This window comes from Elephantulus edwardii, unplaced genomic scaffold (assembly GCF_000299155.1).
Source record: "Elephantulus edwardii isolate Elephantulus edwardi_28Jun2011 unplaced genomic scaffold, EleEdw1.0 scaffold00018, whole genome shotgun sequence".
NCBI classification, from domain to species: Eukaryota; Metazoa; Chordata; class Mammalia; order Macroscelidea; family Macroscelididae; genus Elephantulus; species Elephantulus edwardii.
The window spans coordinates 15,571,733-15,591,256 of NW_006399768.1; positions in this window are offsets into that span (position 1 = coordinate 15,571,733).

A 19,524-nucleotide genomic window follows, 5' to 3' on the forward strand; every position below is an offset into this window, starting at 1 on the left:
TTTTTTCCACTCATGAAATTCCTGACATAAATATACCTTTACACTGGTTGTAATTAATGTATTATGGATATAAAGTTCTTTGTCACCTTCATTGCAGCCTCACATCCTGTGAAACAAAACGATACTAGTAAGGAGACCTTTAAAATCAGAACTAAACGTGCTAGTTTATTTAGTTTAAATTTACCATGCAAAGCATCAATTAACTCAGTATCAACCTGTGAATTTAATTTGTTTTCTTTCATCTCAGTAAGCTGCATAAATTATTTTGAAAAGTATCTCATTTTTTGTTTCTGTCTCTTTGCACTCTCATTTCCTAGATCTACTGCCATAGGGTACTACTTTTTAATAAATTTCTCTCTCAGAAACACCACATAATATGAAAAATTGACACAAAAAAGAAATTAGGTGACAGAATTTCTATCTAGTCACATAGGTAAGTTTCTCTACATCATGCTTACATGTAGACAAGGCAGAAGTATCACTCAGTAGATGAAAGGATTATGAATTGTACCTCCATTGTTCACTCCACTGTTACATAAATGTTATTTTAAAAGGAGTTATCTTTTGTCAAGCATTTCAATATCATTACCATACAATTATTTTTTCCTTAAGGATCTCTGATAGAAATTTCTGACATTATCATGTTTAACAACTTTGTCTAGAATGAATATTTGCCTTTAAAAGTATTCGTAATTTGGGGAAGCTATTAGGAATCACATTAAGAGTTACACCCACTCCATAATTATGACATGTTTCAAAGATCAGATTATTATGCAAAAATCATCTTACATGAGGAAGAACACAAGAAGTTGGCCCAGGAACCTGAATCTTGGGTACAGCAAAACCTCAGGCACCACTGTGATCTGTGCTTCAAGGTCCTGCCAACAAGACTAACACCTGAGAGTATCAGAAGTAGAGCAGCTGGGTTAGAGGCACAGCTGGCAGCTGTAGAGCATGGCCACCCTGTGAGGTAGGTGAATCAATGTAGTTGATTGGGTTTGTTACTCCTGTTCATGCCCCATGCAACTGCCAATGGTTGACAGAATCTCACTGAAACAAGTGATAGGCTTGGAATCCGAGGCACAGAGCCAGAAGACTTAATAGAATCTTGAAAAAGGTAGTCAGCAGTCCAATCCTGAAGAATGAAGATGTTATTGGCTTCTACTGAAGCCTCTAGGCTCTAATTTACTCCTGTACCATTTTTCCTGTCTATTTTGGTTTCTCCAGGGCTCTTGAATTGAGAGAGTCTCAGCAGAAACTAGTCCCAAGTGTTCCTAGGCCTTTTCTGTTATCACTTGCTGGGCAAGTTGGAAAGGTTTCATCAAAGTTTGCCTCAGTTGTCTCTTTAGTTGTTCTAATGCTGAGAATGTGGAAGGGAAAAGGTCTTCTGCAGAGTTTGCAGCTTCAGCAGACAGTCATGGACAGTATTGCAGGTGAAGAGCTGCATACTGGGAGAACATCCAGGTTAATGAGAAAGAGAGATATATTTTTCACTATCATAGCACAATGTAAAATATTAGCAGGATAAAAAAGAAGTATTAATCAATAGAAACATATTGTCAGGCTGCTTTATACTGAGTTTTGGATTGGAGAAAGCATAAAACTGAGTAAAAAGATTAATTTTGGTTTTGTTCCATAAGGTATATTCTTTTTTATAAAATCAGCCCTGTTTCCTATGTAGCAACTACCTTTACTTGTAAAAAAAATTGATAAAATTTATAGTACCGACAGTTTTCTAAGTTTTAATTGTGTGATTGAAAGTAAAATTCATTAAGGAATTAATCAAAACAAGAAAATATATATAATAGTGTTCTGAATTGACTAATGATATAAGAATTAATAAGTATCATGTTTGTGTATAAAGAAATAATAATTGCTTATAACATTTTACATTATAATAACAATATTGATTGTTAAGATGCAACTTGTTGAATTAAAAAAAATTTTGTAATAGTGATTATGGTGCCAAGAATTTGTGGTTCAAAATGGCTTTTCTAGTCATTGAGTTTGATTTTGCCATACAAATGGGTGAGGTTATGCGAATTGTATGTGTTAGTCTATTCACAAAGGAATTGGATAGTCTTACCATTAAATAGAGAAAATTTGGCAGCAGAAGTTGGGAATCTTACTATCAGCAAAGAAGAGGTAGAGAATGCACTGTGAGTCCTTCAGGGCTAAAGATTCCTTAGCCTTTTAGACAGGACCTACAGGAGCAACAGTAACTTAGCAGAAAACCAGAGACAGATGACCTAGGAACTGATACCCCACAGAATCAGAAGTAGGAATCTTTGCTCACATTTGTTAATTGGATAGAAGAACCATAATTGTTGGGACTTACAGCTTTGTAACACTGATCTAAAGAAAGCCACAAGGCTGAAGGCTGAGATGCCTGCAAGCACGTTTCAGCAGCTATCCTGACTATGTGATTGTATTATGCTCCCAACGTGAATTATGACTTCCCTAAATAACCTCCATAGGTAGTCTTTAATGATTGAAACGTCTCATCAAGAAAACAAAAATCCTTGCCACTAGGCCAATTGGCAGCACCATCACAGATGGAGAAGAGATTGAAGTTATTAATTTCAGCATGCTCAGCTCCACAATTAACACATTTGGCACCAGCAGCTAGGAAATCAAAAGTTGATTGGGGAAATCTGCTGTCAGAGACCTCTCAAAAATGCTAAAGAGTAATTAATGATGTCAGTCTGGACAATGAAGTGCACCTCATCCAGGCCATGGTCTTCACAATTATTTGCTATGCATCTGTGATCTGAAAGTGACTAAGGATAATAGAAGAAAAATTGATGGCTTTGATTTGTGGTGCTAGAGAAGAGTACTGGGCATGCAAAACATTGATTGACAAAAGAGCAAATAGGTCTGTCTTGGAGAGGGGGAAACCAAGTTTCTTCTTGTAGGTGAGGCTATTGAATCACCATCTGACAAAATTTGGACATATCAATCACTGGAGAAGGACATCATACTTGAAAAGGTGGAGGGACAGCATATGAAAGGGAGACACAGATGAGATGGATTGACATAGCAGTTGGGGTATTGGGGGTAGCTGTGTCAGAGTCCATGAGATTGGCTCATGATAGGGCAAGGTTCAAAGCTATTCCATACAGGGTTGCTATGAGTTGCAGGAAGATCAATGACATATAAAAACAACAAGCTCAATGCCCAATAATAGTGAGTATTGGTTTGTATATTCTGCATAACTGTTGCAAAAAAGTTCAGACCCAGACAGGCAGAAAGATTTGTATTGGAATGAGTAGGTATGACAGTGTGGGAGACATGTCTAACCTTATGGGAATTTGTTTTGTGCTGTGGACATTCTTGGTGGTAGCAGTTAACCCTTGTAGAATTAGTAGAAATTAGACATGGCCATCTTCATGTTGCCTTTGCTCTTTTTACAGTGACTAAACCTGCTGTTATTGAGTCAGTTCTGATTCACATTGATCCTATAGGACAGAGTATAACTACCTCAGAATGTTCTCAGAAATATAAACCTGCATGGTAATAGATTGTCTCATTTTTATCCTGTAATGTGGCTGGTGGATATTAACCAACAACATTTCAGTTAGCAGTACAATGTAACACTGGAACTGAAGGGAAAAAAATATGTGCAAATACAGCATAAACAAGATTTAAATTGCTTACTGAAGCAGATAATTGTATGGTATATATTTCAGTATAAAGAAAACAAGTGTACACAACTAGTTTAATAAACAACATCATAATAAAGACCAAAACCCCCCAAATTGTCAAAGATTTTATTTTACTTGAATAAAAATTAACTCCAGTGGAAGCAGCAGTAAAGAAAAAAAAAAGATTTATCAAGTTTGTTTTGAAGGACGTATCAGATGTGCCATCTTAAGAGTTAAAGAGCCTGACCCAACCCACAATGATGTCTATCACCGATGGAAAGACAACTATGACATGACTCTCACTCAATGGAATGAGTTGATGAATTATATGAATATAAAGAAGTACAGATAGATAGCCCATTAGAAGTAAGGATGGTAAGAATTTGTCTCACATATTTTGGGCACATTATCAGGAGGCATATATTCCGTAATTGGTTAATTACATAAAACTTGGAAAAAAATAGTGTCAGCTAAGGAGAAACAATCCTATAAGGAGATAAATTGACAAAGTGATTACAATAAAAATGGTAAGGAAAATGGGAAGAAATAGCAAGATTGAAAAGTGTATCATTCTGTTGTATGGCCAATATGAGTTGAAGATACTTAACAGCTCCTACCACCACTAGACAAGTATTTTAATCTAGTAGGTAAAAGATACTTCCCTTACAGAAATAACCAATACATTCACTACCCAATCATCCCAATCACATGTGACTTGTCTCTACCCTTTCCCTGCTACCTCCCCATCCCTTGAACACCGGACTACCTGGTCAAACCCTCCCTTCCCCAGCCACATCTCAATATGAATACCAGTCACCTTGGTGATGCCTTTGCACTACACATTGCTACTACTGGTGTCTCATGTTGTTTTCCATCTCTAGTTTAGGAGGATGTAAATCCAAATCTCATGTACCAACTTAAGAGAAAGATTTTTGCTTGAGGCTGCACTTGGAAGATTCTGATCACAGAGCTTCTGCTAAGTTCTGTGACTAACTTTCTGAATTTACATTGCTGACATAATGTGATAATTCTAAGGTTCAGAGAAGTATCTTCTGGATATGATGCTGTGGCAGTGTTTGTAGATTTGAAAAGTAGATTTGAGACTGAAGATATACTTTCCTGAAATATGTTGTTGAGTACTGTCGACAGTATTGTTCTATATTATTGACAATATATAACAATATAGTTGATAGTGTATTTTTAAATACCATTTGAACTATGTTGTTGTTGTTATGTGCCTTTGAGTCACCTGCAACTCATAGTGACTCATACAATAGCCCTAAACCCTGCTCTATCCTGTGTCAATCTTATTGTCTCTGACACCCTTACCCCATTATAATAGTCACTGAATCAATCCATCTCCTTGACGGTCTTCCTCTCCCAAACATGATGTCCCTCTCCAAGCACTGGTCCTGCCTTGCAGCATGTCTAAAGTAGGTCAGACAAAGCTTCAGAATTCTTACCTCCAAGGAGAAGCCTGGTGTCACCCTCTCTAGGACAAACCTGTTTGGTTTCTTACCAGTCCATGGTATATTCCTTACTCTTCTCCAACACCAGAGCTCAAAGGCATCCGTTCTCTTTCTATTAACCCTAGTCATTATCCAGCTTTTTGATGCATAGCAAGTAATTCAACACAATTCGTCTTTTTAATTTCCTGACTGCTGGTACCAAGAGTGTTGATTATGAAGTCAAGCAAACTAAAACTGTTAACAATCTCAACCTCTTATAAGCATAGTAGAAATATAATTCAGAGTATATTTAAAAATATAGCATTAATTATGTTGTTGTAGTTGCATACAGTGGAGTCAAAACCAACTCATAGCTGACCCTTTAGTGGGTTTTCAGAGGCAATTAATGGCAAAGGAAGAGATCATTCATTTCTGTCCCTTGGAGCAACTAGTGGATTTGAACCACGTGCTTTAGGGATTGCAGTACAGATTCTTGTCACTGTTGAAAGTTAATACAAAAGTCTGCTTTTTAGAGTATGCATAAAATATAGAAACAATAAAATAAAAAGTGTTGATTATAAATATAGAGGTTATTTGTGGTTGAAAATATATTTGATTCAATATGAGAAATAAAATGTAAATAATAGGCTCTAGGGGCTCAATATTTAAGTGCTTGACTGCTAACTTGAAGACTGATGGTGTTAGCCAGCTACTGGAACCATTAGATAAAGGCCTAGCAAAGTGTTTCTATAAAGACTGCAGCCTTGAAAACTTAAGGAGATAATTCAACTCTCACATAAAGATTCTATGAGTTGACATTGACTCCACAGCACCTAAGAACAACCTATAGAAATAGAGATTGTTTTGATAGTATTTGATTTTTATTTCCTTTCAAACAAAAATCACTTTAAAAGGAAAAGTAATGTTAACTTGAATGAAATATCTTTTGTTCTGTGCACTAAGGTAATTTGATTTTTTTTTAGAATATAAGAACTAATTTAGTTCTGTTACTTTCTTAATGTCATTAAAATATTAATATTAAAATATTAATATTAATTCATCTAATTATGACCATCTAGAACAAAACTAGAAAATTGGAAAATAAAATAAAAGCTAATCAGTGAAATTTATTTCAAAAGAATTTTTGAAAAAAAGTACCATGGACTGCTAGGAAAACAAACAGATTCATCCTGGAGAGGGTTAAACCAGGCTGCTCCATGGAGGCAAGAATACTAAGGCTTCGTTTGACATACTTTGGACATGTTGTAAGGAGGGACAGGTCCTTAGAGAGGGACATCATGCTTGGTAGGGTAGGGGCACGGCACAGGAGGGGAAGGCCCTCTATGAGGTGGATTGATTCAGTGACTGGGGTAATCGGGATGGGTGTGTCAGAGACAGTGCAGTTGGCACTGTCAGAGTTTAGGGCTGTTTTACGTAGGGTCTCTATGAGTCACAAGGGACTCGACAGCACATAACAACAACAATCAATTCATATTACTAATAAAGTAGGTTTCTTAAAAATGAAAAAAGGAGATTATTGAATTTGTGCCAATCAAACCTCTAATGTTTAATCCGTTTATAAACTTTAAAATTTAAACTGCAATTTAAATAATATATTCAGTGCAATGTATTATCAAACTCTTATTCAGTAATTAACTAATAGGGCCTTAGGTATCTCTGACCCTGACGACTATTTTCTTTCTCAACACCAGTGATCTCACAGTTTAACTTATTGAGTCATCCATCCAGGGTAAAGACAGAATCCTTGGAAGGTGTCATCAGTTACTGACCAAAGTCATAGTTCTGGATTTGCCTGTTCTTCTTCTAGTTCCAAGGATAGTCTTCTTCCTCGGGTGGCTTTGTAAGGCCTGCCCTTTTTTAATAAATTTTTTTTCTTTTATATTGGTTTGCTTATAAAGTTTGTATACTTCATTTCTTACACTGGATCTTTCCCATTTCCTTATTCCACCCCTTTTTGCACTCATTAACATCCCATCCTCATCCCTCTACTCCCACTCTTCCCCCTTAGATTTTCATACACGTATTACTTACTAATGATCTATTTCTACAACAGTGGTCTTATACAATTAGGTGAACTAGATCCTTCTTTTAACATCATTATTCTTTGTCCTGTATTTCTATGACTAGAGAATAATTGAAAATACTATGGATAGAATTAGGCACACTTTAGCCTTTAAACTGATATCCCTACTGTTTAGCACTTTGGGGACATCTTTGGTAGGATAATTTTCCAGTGCAACACATGTTTTTTGACTGGTGTTGCCCTGGGTGTTGACTGTATACTGATGTAAAATAAAATCATTGATATTTCCATCTTTCTCCCATCTATAAAAATGTTCCTTTTTGGTCCAGTGGTGAGCTCTGTTTCGTTTGTATTTTTTTTTCAATTGCTGTTGAGATGTAATCCCTTTTTCAGATATAGCAAGTTCTTCAAGTCCTTTTTACTTTTTGTAGGCCATGCTGTATCATCTACCTAACACACACTGCTGATGAATCTTCCTCCAATCTTGATGTCACATTCCTCTTCATCGAATCCATCACTGTCTAATGGATTCCAACTGGAGTTCTTTCAACAGATTTCCAAGGCTGTCAATATTTACATGAAAAGTCTATTGGTATTTCTTCATCAGAGTAGCTGGTAGGTTTAAACTGCTGCCTTTCCATTAGCTTTAGAATACAAAATGCAATACAGCATCATAAAATATCTGTGCAATTCTTATAAAACAATTGTCAAGGTCATAAAAATCAAGAAGAGAGAGAGGTCAAAATAAAGGAAAGAAATGGTAAGGCAAAAGCATCATCCATGAAGAAAGGAGAAGGTAGTTACAAGTCTGAGGAGCTGTGAGAGTTAAGAAAACCCTAAAAATACATGTCAACTAAAATACTTTTGTTTCCTTAAGAGTTACATGTGCAGGGAAAAAAAAGTGAGTTGGAAACTCAGGAAAAATGAGTAGGATGTGATGTGAGCAACACATCATTATTAACGTATTACCTCTGACTATATACTAAAACTAACGGAGGAACAAATAGCTCTGGTGGCTTAGTCATTGGGGAATTAGGTCCTCGCTAGGGGTCTGAATTCACCAGTGGCCCCAGAGAAGAATAAAGGACATTTGCCTCCTTTGTGATTTATAGTTTCTAAAAACCTACTAGAGGGTAAGCTATGAAGAAATTCTGATTTGGATGTAATGAGAGAATGATAAACATAACAAGGTGGAGAGTACGTAACAACTTTCTGTACTAATCTCACAATTTTCTGTAAACCTGTAGCTATTGTAAAATTAAAACATGATGAAAAAACCTAAATGTTTTGTATAAATATACTTTAAAGAACAGAGTAAATATAAAACTGAAAAATAAACATAATATTCAGGAAAAAGGGAAATAAAATAGTCAAATAAAATTAAAACTTAAATACAAATTTTTAAAAGAATTCAAAAGGGTGTTAACAAGTCTGAACACCTTAAAGATCTTTTCATCAGATGTCCAGGGCAGTAGCAAGCTGCCAATGTAGCAATACCATGTACTAGAAGCAGAATACATATGATAAAGTATAAAAGATGGCTTTTCTATTTCACTGGTAAGTGTCACATGATCTTTTACATATGATTTTTAATAAATCTAAAAATTGACAATAAATTAAAAAATAATTAAGAATATGTGCATGTTGTTGTTGTGTGACATCTATTCCAGCAGGTTTTCAATGGCAGAATATTACACAGGAAGAGATTGTCCATCCTTTTCCCACAGATCAACTAGCTAGTTCCAACTAAATGCTTTTAGAATTTCAATGCAACTTCTTCCTATTTCTAAGTACATTGTTGTTGTTGTGAGCTGTCGAGTCACTTGCAACTCATAGCAACGCTATGTACAACAACCCCAAACCGTGCTCTGTCCTGAGCCAACCTTCCTGTCTCTGACACGCTTACCCCCATTACTCCAGTCACTGAGTCAATCCATCTCTCATCAAGGGTTTTCCCATCCTATGCTGTCCCTTCACCCTCCCAAACATAAAGTCCCTCTCCAAGGACTTGACCCTTCTTGAACCATGTCCAAAGTATGTCAGATGGAGCTTTAGAATCCTTGCCTTCAAGGAGCAACCTGGCTTCACCCTCTCCAGGACTAACTTATTTGTTCTCATAACAGTCCATGGTGTATTGAATAATCTTTTCCAAGACCACAGCTCAGAGGCATCAATTCTAGTTCTAACATCCCTAGTCATTGTCCAACTTTCTGATGCATAGCAAGTGATTGTGAAGATCTGGATCAGGTGCACCTTATACATAAATGAATGTAATAATGCATGTATGTTGTTGTGTACCTTCTAGTCAGAACCTACCTATTGCTGAGACTCCAGCAAGTTTTAGAGGAATTTAGATTTAAGTATTTCGATTGCATGGGAGAAGACTGCCCATTTTTCTCCCACAGAATAGCTGGCAGCTAGTGGGTTTGAAGTGCGTGCCTTTGGCATTTCTATGCAGCTTTTTACCACTAGGCCACCAGAGCTCCCTAACTGTGCTCATGTAAAACTTATATTCATACATACACATGCTTATAAGAAAATGAATATTTTCCTAGAAGTGAAAATTAAAAAGATAAAATAGATGCAATGCGTCGTAGGTTACAGTATAATAATGCATTAAATGCACTAGGAAGAACCAATGTGAAACTTAAAATTCATTGTTAATTAAGTGCTCAGTAAAATGTTGGCTGCATCTGCTGCTATCTTTTGAAATAAAATGTGAAATTGCTTAAGCGAAATAAGAGTGATGCTAGAATGAGAAAGACAGTCTTTGCAATAAACATTATAATTGACCCTAGGCTGACCCTAGAGAGGAATTTCAGAATGAGAAATTCTGAAACTGTTTTATGTATTATTTGGCATAAATTAAAATAGAAACTCATTTGGTCCAAAAAGACTATCATTAAGAGAAAAATGGGATGATTTTTATTTAAAATATAGGGTTTGTAAGTGTCTGATAAAGCTTAGTGATTCGGTCAAGAAGCCATAGCAAAAAAGAAAATGAAAAATTATGCAATGAGGCTATGCTCCAGAATTTTTAAAAAGCAATTAAAATGTAGTTTTATTTGAGCAAAGACTTTTGTAATAAATAAGAAGCCAAAAAAGGTAATCCTAGCGATGTTACTGTAACACTGTTCTCTATCAATTTACAGTACAGATCTTAAGACATTGCCTGATTCTGTAGTAAATAACTATTTTCCTCAATGTTTTATTTATTGATATTTAAGTTCTGTCATTAAAATGTTGGATATTGTACATTAGAGTAGGTATTAGAATAGAACATTCTAAATCTTCACTAAATAAAGATTAGAGTCATAAAATGTTATGTGATAGAATTTAAAAAGTGGAGATGTAGGTGGGAGAAACAATAACAAGTTATCCTTATCTTACATAAACCCTCCAAAACCTACTTCAATGGAATTGAGCTCATCTCATGGCTAGCTTCTATCAGGTTCCTGAAACTATAAATAGTGGAGGAAACAACCTATTTCTGTTTGCAAACAAACATAAAATCCACATGTCACTAAGGAAAGTGATTTTAAAAACTAAGTAAGCTAATTTATTTTATATAAAATTATATAGATTATGATTATGCAACTATATAGCTAATTTGTGCCAAATACAATATTAAAGTCAAATATTACATTGTAGTCTACACATGGACAATGCCTTTATGTAAGTGAAAGTAGCAAGGAAACCAGAATATTTAAAGTGTTAGAACACATAAATATTTTAAAATTATTATGTATGAGGGCATTTAAGAGAATAGGTGTATTCTTTTTTATAATTTTATTTTAAATAGACATATGCTTAAAATAATTTTTTTCACAAAGGTAGCAAAGCCTACAGGATACAGTACTATCAATGACATTATGTAAGAGAAGAATTTTACAAAAATGTGGCATATGAACGTCTGAAAGTATAAGAACCACACCTGCTAATTCTTCTGCATCACATATCATATAGCTGTGTTCTGCATGTGATAGGGTTTAAAAATATTGTTAGTTTACAATGTTTAGGTTAGTAAGGAGAGAGATGTAGTACTGATGTCTCACAGGGGTTGTAATCTTTGTGGCTTATTTGATCCAAATGCTTAGGTAAGGACAAAAAAAATGACCACTTTGGATTCTAGCTCATTAAATAAATAATGAAGACCAAGAATAAATGGACCATATATTCTGTCATTTTGCCTTTATAAATGAGAACAACAATATGAATGCTTATGAGGTTAGGAGAAATAAAAATTATTAAAAATAGAGGCTTGACTTGTGAAAGTAAACTTTTTGCACATACAGCTTAATAAAATGTTAAATTATATTTCTTCTTAATTGACTTTAATTGCTAATTCTTGTCAACAAGGACAAACAGACTCTGCATTTTAAATGAAATCGCACAAGCCATATGAATGCTCTCCAAGTTTTTAAAGTATTTCACATGCATAAAGCAATTTTATATTTTGTAGTGGGCTTTGCTGCTAGTGGAAAGGAAAGAGTCACACTATTTTCAAAAATCTCATAAAAGTCACAATGAAAAAGGCAGTACATGAAATAGTTATACTATCTTTCTTCTAGAAAAAAAAATCAAGAGTTCAAAAGCAAAAGGAAACAAAATGGTCCTAGAATTTTTGCCTTATCTATTTCATACAGTATCAAAAGTTCAATGTTCCTTTGTTTTGCATTTTAAAATAAAAATAATGTAGATTCAAACTAAAAAACATTATAAAATATTATCTTAAATATACAATGTCTAGCTCTAGGTCTAATAACAGAAGGCATAACATCTTCTATAACTTATGGAGGCATCTAACAAGAAAATAAAAGTGACCATAATTGTATCTTACAAGTAGCATCCACTTCCACAATAGCTTGCCTCTGGAAATCCTATGAACCTGGAGAAAGGATAAAAGCCATACAGGAGGTGTCCAGGACTTTTGTTCATAGGGTAGCCATTAGTCGCCTGCAACTCAAAGGCACTTAACAATACCACCACCAACAATAGGAGAGGGAGAGAAAGGAAGAGGGAGAGAGAGAACACTAGCAGTTGGCCTAGCACACAGAAAGCCATACTCCCAAGCCAAAGGTGGGTGACTCTACTCCACAGACCTCAGGCCTGCCTTTAATTGTTTTGGGTGAAACATTCTTCTAGGTCATGTAATCCTGGTATGTCCACTTGCTGTACAGAGGTAACTTGTGGTTGCTGTGAAGCTGAGCACTGTGACACTGATGTGTCAAATGCAAGAATGGTTACCCATGGTAGACAGTGTTTGATGAAGCTCCCCAGTTAAAACAAGCTTGAAAGCAGGAGTGGCATCCACTTCCATAATAGCTTGTCTCAGAAACCCTATGAACTTGGAGAGAGGACGAAAGTTATATAGGATGTGTCCAGGATTTCGTTCATAGGGTCCCTATGTGTTGCCTGTGACTCGATGGCACTTAACAACAATGCTTAGGTAGGGAGCTCTGATGATCTTGTCAGTAGGACATTGAACTGCTAACCTAAGGGCAATATTTCTGTGATGGTTTGAATTCACCTGTTTCTCTGAGGTAGAAAAATAGGGCATTTCCTCCCACACAATTATTATCTGCAGAAAATCCACTGATTGGTCAGCTGTGGGTCAGTTCTAACTCTTCAGCAATGAATTTTTGAAAATGCTTAGGTATTACACTGGTCAAACATGTCCATAAAGAGAATTAGAATGTTTTGGATATTAAACCATCATTGGATCAAATAAAATCAAGATCAAATTTAAAAAAATGTAATTTAAAATTTTGTGAATCAAACTGATTCAGTATCAATGCTCACAGTTTCAAACAACTTTCTTTACCTTGGGATCAACTAACTAACAAAAAATAAATAAAGGGGTTTTTCCTATTCAATTTCAGGAAAATTAATGTAAATTCAATTTTATGTGATCACTATAGAAATTAACAATATTCTTAAGTTTTTCTGTTTAAGAATTTAAGACATTTTCTTTATAGCATGACTTCGAGGAGCAATAGAATAGAACAAATATAATCCAGTGCAACATTTACTTAGTGAAGTGTATAATTACTGGTACGACAACAGGCACATAGACCAATGGAACAGAACTGAGAACCAAGAAATGGGCCCAGCTACCTATGGTCAATTGATATTCAGCAAGGAAATAAAACCTATCAAATGGAGAGATGACAATCTCTTCAATAAATGGTTCTGGAAAAACTGGACTGTTACCTGTAGAAATCTGAAACCGTTTCCACATTTCACACCATATACAAAGAACAACTGAGGATGAATTAGAGGCCTGGAAGTAAAACCCAAAACATAAAGTTCATCAGAGACAAACTGGGATCAAGCTTAAAAGGCACTCTAAGACAAAAAGATGTCCATAGCATTAAATATTCCAGAAATTGATAAAAATATGTATTCTATCTTTAAACATATTCACGTATCATTTGGTAAATATATGAATATTTTTCTTCTTTAATTTTAAAACAAGACATTTTTACACAATATGCTGTATTTTAAAATTTATGTATCCTTTATCTTTTCTGTGTTGAAAATCTGTCTGGTTTTGCTGTTGTTGATCATAGAATTAAGTGGGGAATTGATATACAGATAGATATTTTAAAAGTAAAGACCTAAATTCTATACTAAAAGCAATATTATCCTTGACATAACCTTATTCATATGCCTAGTGAATGGCACTATTTATAATAGTTATAGCTATTTTTCCCTTATAAAGACAAAAATATTTAGTGAATCCATAAAAATGTATGCTATAATACTAACAAAACATAATATGCTTTTAAAATTATTATTATTCTCTTTTGCACTTTTTAAATTGTTAAATTACAATTAGGAACTTCTTGCTGGGTACCAGAGACACACTGACAGCCTCACACAGAAAGTGGGTTTTTCACAGCAGAACTTTTTGAGAGAATATGAACACAGTGAGGACATGGAAACAACCCTGAGAAGAGAGGAAAGGGCAGGGGCTTGCTTGAGACTTAACAGTCAGCAAGCTGGAGTCTCAGGGCTAGTGAATCCTCAATTACAAATACAGCTATGGGTCTTTATAACCACATAGAGTTATCTTGGCTAAGAAGTATAAACAAAACTGTCTTGGAAGAACTACAGGTGAATGTTTCTTAGAAGTGAGAATGACGAAACATTATTTCATATATGTTATACATATACTTAGGAGGGGCCAGTCCCTAAAAGAAAGCATGTTGGTAAAATTGAGACCAAACAAACAAACAAAAAAAAAAAGAAAAAAAAAAAGGAAGACCCTCAATGAGATGAATTGGCACACAGGCTGCAACAATGACTTCAAATACAGCAATCATTAAGGGAATGTTAGTAAGACTCAGCAATATTTTCTTCTGTGTACAAAGGATCATTATGTGTTGAGCTTCATGACAACTACCAATAATGAAAGGGCTTGCAAATGTTGGGTGGAATGTTTCAAATATATAAAGTACGCAAGCTCTCTAAAATATGTTTATTTGAGCTGTATTTAAAATAATGTTGTTGTTGTTGTTATGTACAGTAGAGTTAGAGTGATTCATCGCAATCCTCCAAGATGTTTTCCTGAAGCAATAAATCACGAGAGAGGAAAAGTCTGTCTTTCTCCCAGCGAGTAGCTGGTTGATTTGAAATGTGGGCCTTCAGGTTGACAGTACAACTTTTTATACATAAATTAAAATATACAAAATTTGGATTTGATAGCTGTCATTAACTGGTATTTTTTTAAAAAAAGGTGATTCAACAGAATGCAAAAATTATTGAACAATATTATTAATATCATGTGGAAGCAAAGACTTGCTGAAGATTATCCAAAATCGACTAGAAAAGTGTATCCACTGACAACTACCAGAAACACAAGGAAGGTTTAGAAGAGGCCATGGAACTAGGGATATAATTGATGATGTTGCATAGATCTTGGCTGAAAACAGAGAAAATCAGAAGGATGTCTATTGGTGTTTTATTGACTATGCAAACATATTTGACTGTTTGGATGACAACAAATTGTGGCTAACATTAAAGATAACGGGAATTAATTATTACTCATGTTATAACTTCATGTTTTCATCAGGCTTGTATTCTTTCAATGTTTATGCTCAATTTGTATGATAAACAAATAATTCAAGATCCTGGACTATATGAAGAAGGATGTGTCAAGATTGTAGGAAGATTCCTTAACAACCTGTTCTGTCCAGAAGACACCACCTAACTGACTGAAAATGAAAGAACTTGAAGCACTTACTGATGCTGATTAAAAACTATAGCCTTGAATATGAATTACACTTTCATATTAAGAAAACAAAACTCCTCACAACTAGATAGATAGACATCATGATATGTAGAGAAAAGATTGAAGTTGTTAAATATTTCATTTCTTAAATCCACATTCAAAACTTATGGAAGCGTTAGTAAAAAAAAAAATTAAACATCACATTTTATTGGAAAAATAAACTGTCAAAGACTTAGTGTAAGTGTTAAAGAATAAGGATGTTAATTTAAAGACTAAGGTCATTATGACCTTAGTCAATTGTTTTTTATGTTAGTGAAAGTTGGAAAAATAAGGAAGACCAAAGAAGAATTTATTCCTTTGAATTGTGGTATTAGCAAAGAGTATTGAATATATTACAGACTGAGAAAAGAGTAAATGTATCTGTCTTGGAAGTAGAGCCAGAGAACCCCATCTTGCTCCCTGTATTGAGTAGGAAGGGACTCAAGTATTCCAAGGATATAAATCTCAAGGGAGAAATTTTCCTTTTTCTCCCCAGGAGTCACTGGTACATTTTGACCACCAGGGAAGCACCAGCCAACTTGGGAGACATTTTTCTCATATTTTGGGCACATGATCAGAAAAGGGCAATTCTTGCAAGAGGATATCATACTTGGAAAATTGAAGGGTCTGTGAGAGATAGGAAGTCCTTCAAAGAGATGAAATGATACAATAATTGTCACAATGGATTTAAGCAGAATAGAAATTCTTCGAATGGTGTAGAACTGCATAAAGTTTCAATTTGTTGTACAGATAGCCGTTATGCATGGAAATCAATTTAAAGACACCTAACAACAATATAATGCTTTGCAACACATTTAGCAATTTTATAATTTAGAAAAGGAAAACTGTATTATCAAGTATTACATGCAGTTGTTCCAAAGGAGAAAGATGGGCAATCTCCTCCTGTGCAATTAACTGCCTCTGAAAATCCACTGTAAGGTCAGTTATGGTTTGCCCCAACTGACAGTACATAACAACAACAATCTTACTATAAGCACAATATAAAATCCATTGGTTAAGAATGATGTAATTGAATTTTCATTAAAATGTTAATTTTAATTGTGTTTATAGTTTTTGGATAGTGAGTTCTTTCTTAAATTTTATCTTTGTTTAACTTGGGTCTTTGTTTTTCTAATTTATCACCATGAACATATTGTTGTTAAAAAAGTAATTTTAATCATAATAAGCAGCATGCAGGAGCAATGATTTTGAAAATCATGACCTAACTTAGGAGGGACTGCAAAGAATTATGTAAAGTTAATTAGTTACCATAAAGACAAGTACTGTAAAAGACCATTATTGTAGACATAGATAACTAGTAAAACATGTATAAGGATCCATGGGGTAGATGGAGAGGTAGGAGCAGAGGTGTAAAGATAGGCAGGGTGGTAATGATAAGGCCACACTATTTGATGGGGAGAAAGAGAAGTGAGTATAGGAAATAGGAAGGATATAGTGTGTGTGGGAAATGTATAGGAACTTCTTAATTAAACAAGTATAAAACTAAAATTTTATTAAAAAAAGAAAAGAATACCAGAAAAAATAATTCTCTTGACTTCTACTGGAATTATGACAAAGCTTCCTTGAAATGTTTCAGCAGAAATATTTTGCCAGAATATTTTTATTTCCCTAAGATACCTTCTGAAATATTCTGTTGCTGTTGTTATACACTATCGAGTCAGAACTGACTCATAATTGTCCCTCTAGTTGGTTTGGATATCATAAAAATATCTTTTAAATTGCTTTTTTTATGTCAATAAATATCACTAATATTTGCCGTTAATATAAGCAATTACTCTTACATCTCTTCTTGTAGCCTATCTAGTCAGCCACATTTTTACTTTGAGCTTGAAAGCCATCTTCACCACCAGCTGCTGCCAGAAGGATACTACAAAGATTTGCTGCTGCTCTTAAAAGAGGTGTTTTTTTTTTCTTTTCTTTTTCCCCTCTTCTCTAAGGTCAGGATAAGTAATAAGTAATTTTACCACTCAGGGTAAAGTTAAAAATACTTGGTGTTTACATGACCTTCTTTAAGTACTTTAGTATATTTATAAATATTTGCCATTCTTTTGTCTTTTGTCATTGACTGAGGATTGACCTGTGTCACTTGTAACTGACACCTAACACCAAAATGAATTGAAATTCTCTCTTTAGAAATAGGTTTCCTTGATACTGTGACATTTATAAATGGTCCTTTAAAGAGTGCACTTCTTCTATACACTTTGTTTCAATTTCCTGTCACTCTAAAGTGGAGATTTTTATACTACTAAATTTATCACATCTTTCCAAGATCATTTTTCTGGCTCTCAGCTCCAAGTAGACACTTCATTTCTGAAAGAATCTATATTTATTTCCTCTACCTTCAACTCACTACAAAGTATACATAGTCACCATCAGTATAGGAAATGACATTCCTTTTTTTGATGTTTACTGAAATTATAACTCATCATTCAAACTAGCATTCAAGATAATTAGAAGGATTTTCAAGTGACTTTTGAAGATGAGCTATTTTCAAAAAAATGTTAACCTTATTGCCTTTTATTCATTTTGAGATACAGAAGTTATGAGGCAAATGATACATAATTGCTTTTGTCATTTAGAGAACAGTTTACCTAAACACTTTCCCCCTCTTTCTGTCTTGAACAGCGTTTGTTCATTTTGTGGGCTCTCTGCCCCCTTTGTGAAAGAATTGATTGTAGCTCAAAGCTTTCACTTGCTCTGTGAATGATGTTAGATGCCAACTACTTTTATCATTTTTGCACTTTCTGTGTTTTTTTTTAACATCTTTGGAACGTTTTATAGTCTCTTATTTTTCACAACGGACAGGCTACATAGGATTTTCTTACCATGGTTATGCAAGTTCTAATATATTTTCTTTTTCACACCACATAGATACTTGAATTCACTACCTTCAAATCAACTCAATTTAAAAAATTAAGATATAAAAGATAATATGTGCTAGATTACTAAATATTTTTAAGAGATTAATGTAAAATATACCAGAATTGTGCTTCACACAGGCATTATCCTTCTTGGTGTACAAATATGTCAGTTTTCTAAATAACTAAATAAACTTAATAACACTTGATTCAGCATTTTAATTATACATTTTAGTCCATTCTTCAGTTGATTAGGTTCCTTTTAATGTGTAAAGTACAACATTATTGTCACAGGAAGATAATGGCTGAAACTTAAATATCCATTGGGCACAACTATTGGCATTTTTCGTCTGCTAAGGTCATGAACCCAATTAATCCTCCTTACAGAAAGTATAAAGGAAACATCAGTGATTATACACACTAAATGTTATCAGACTCTAATCTGACATTCACTGCTGATTGAACTTGAGATACCCTGAAGCCTTAAAAAGTGGTATTAGAAGGTATATAGATTTCTCTTTTTTTAGTAATGGCTATTCAAAATGCTTTAAAAGCAAGCAAAAATGAAATTAAAAAGAAACAAGGACTTACTTTTATTACATAAGCTATACTTAAGAGAAAACTACTGTGCTAGTTGGTACACTGCCAGCGCAAAGGTTGTTGTTGTTAGATGTCCTCGAGTATGACTCTTAATGATATTGTGAATTACAAACCTAGATGTTGTCCTACTATGTGACATGCTTACTACCATGTCAATCAATGTCTATCAATCAACCTTTCCATGTATGCTATCCTTTATAAGTACTAGCCTCTCCTAGCAACATATCCAAAGTGTGAGATACAAAACCTTCCCTTTTTTGTCTCTAAGAAAGACTCTAATTGTAACTATTCAAAGGTGTAACTGTCCATACTCTTGGCAGTCCATGGGATATTTAGTATTCTTCTCCAATACTACCACTAAATTGCATTAACTCTCCTTCTGTCACCCTTATTCATTGCCCAGCTCTTAGATCCATAGCAAATAATTGAAAAGACTATGGCCTGAATCAGGTGCACCTTAGTCTTCAAACTGACATCATTGCTCTTCAAAATTTTAGAGCCCTATCACCTGGCTTGGCCAACATAATATGTCTCTTGATCTCTCAGCTGCTAGTAACAAGGGTGTTAATTGTGGATCTGAGCTGTTGTTGTTGTTGTTATGTGCCGTCAAGTGGTTTGCGACTCATAGCGACCC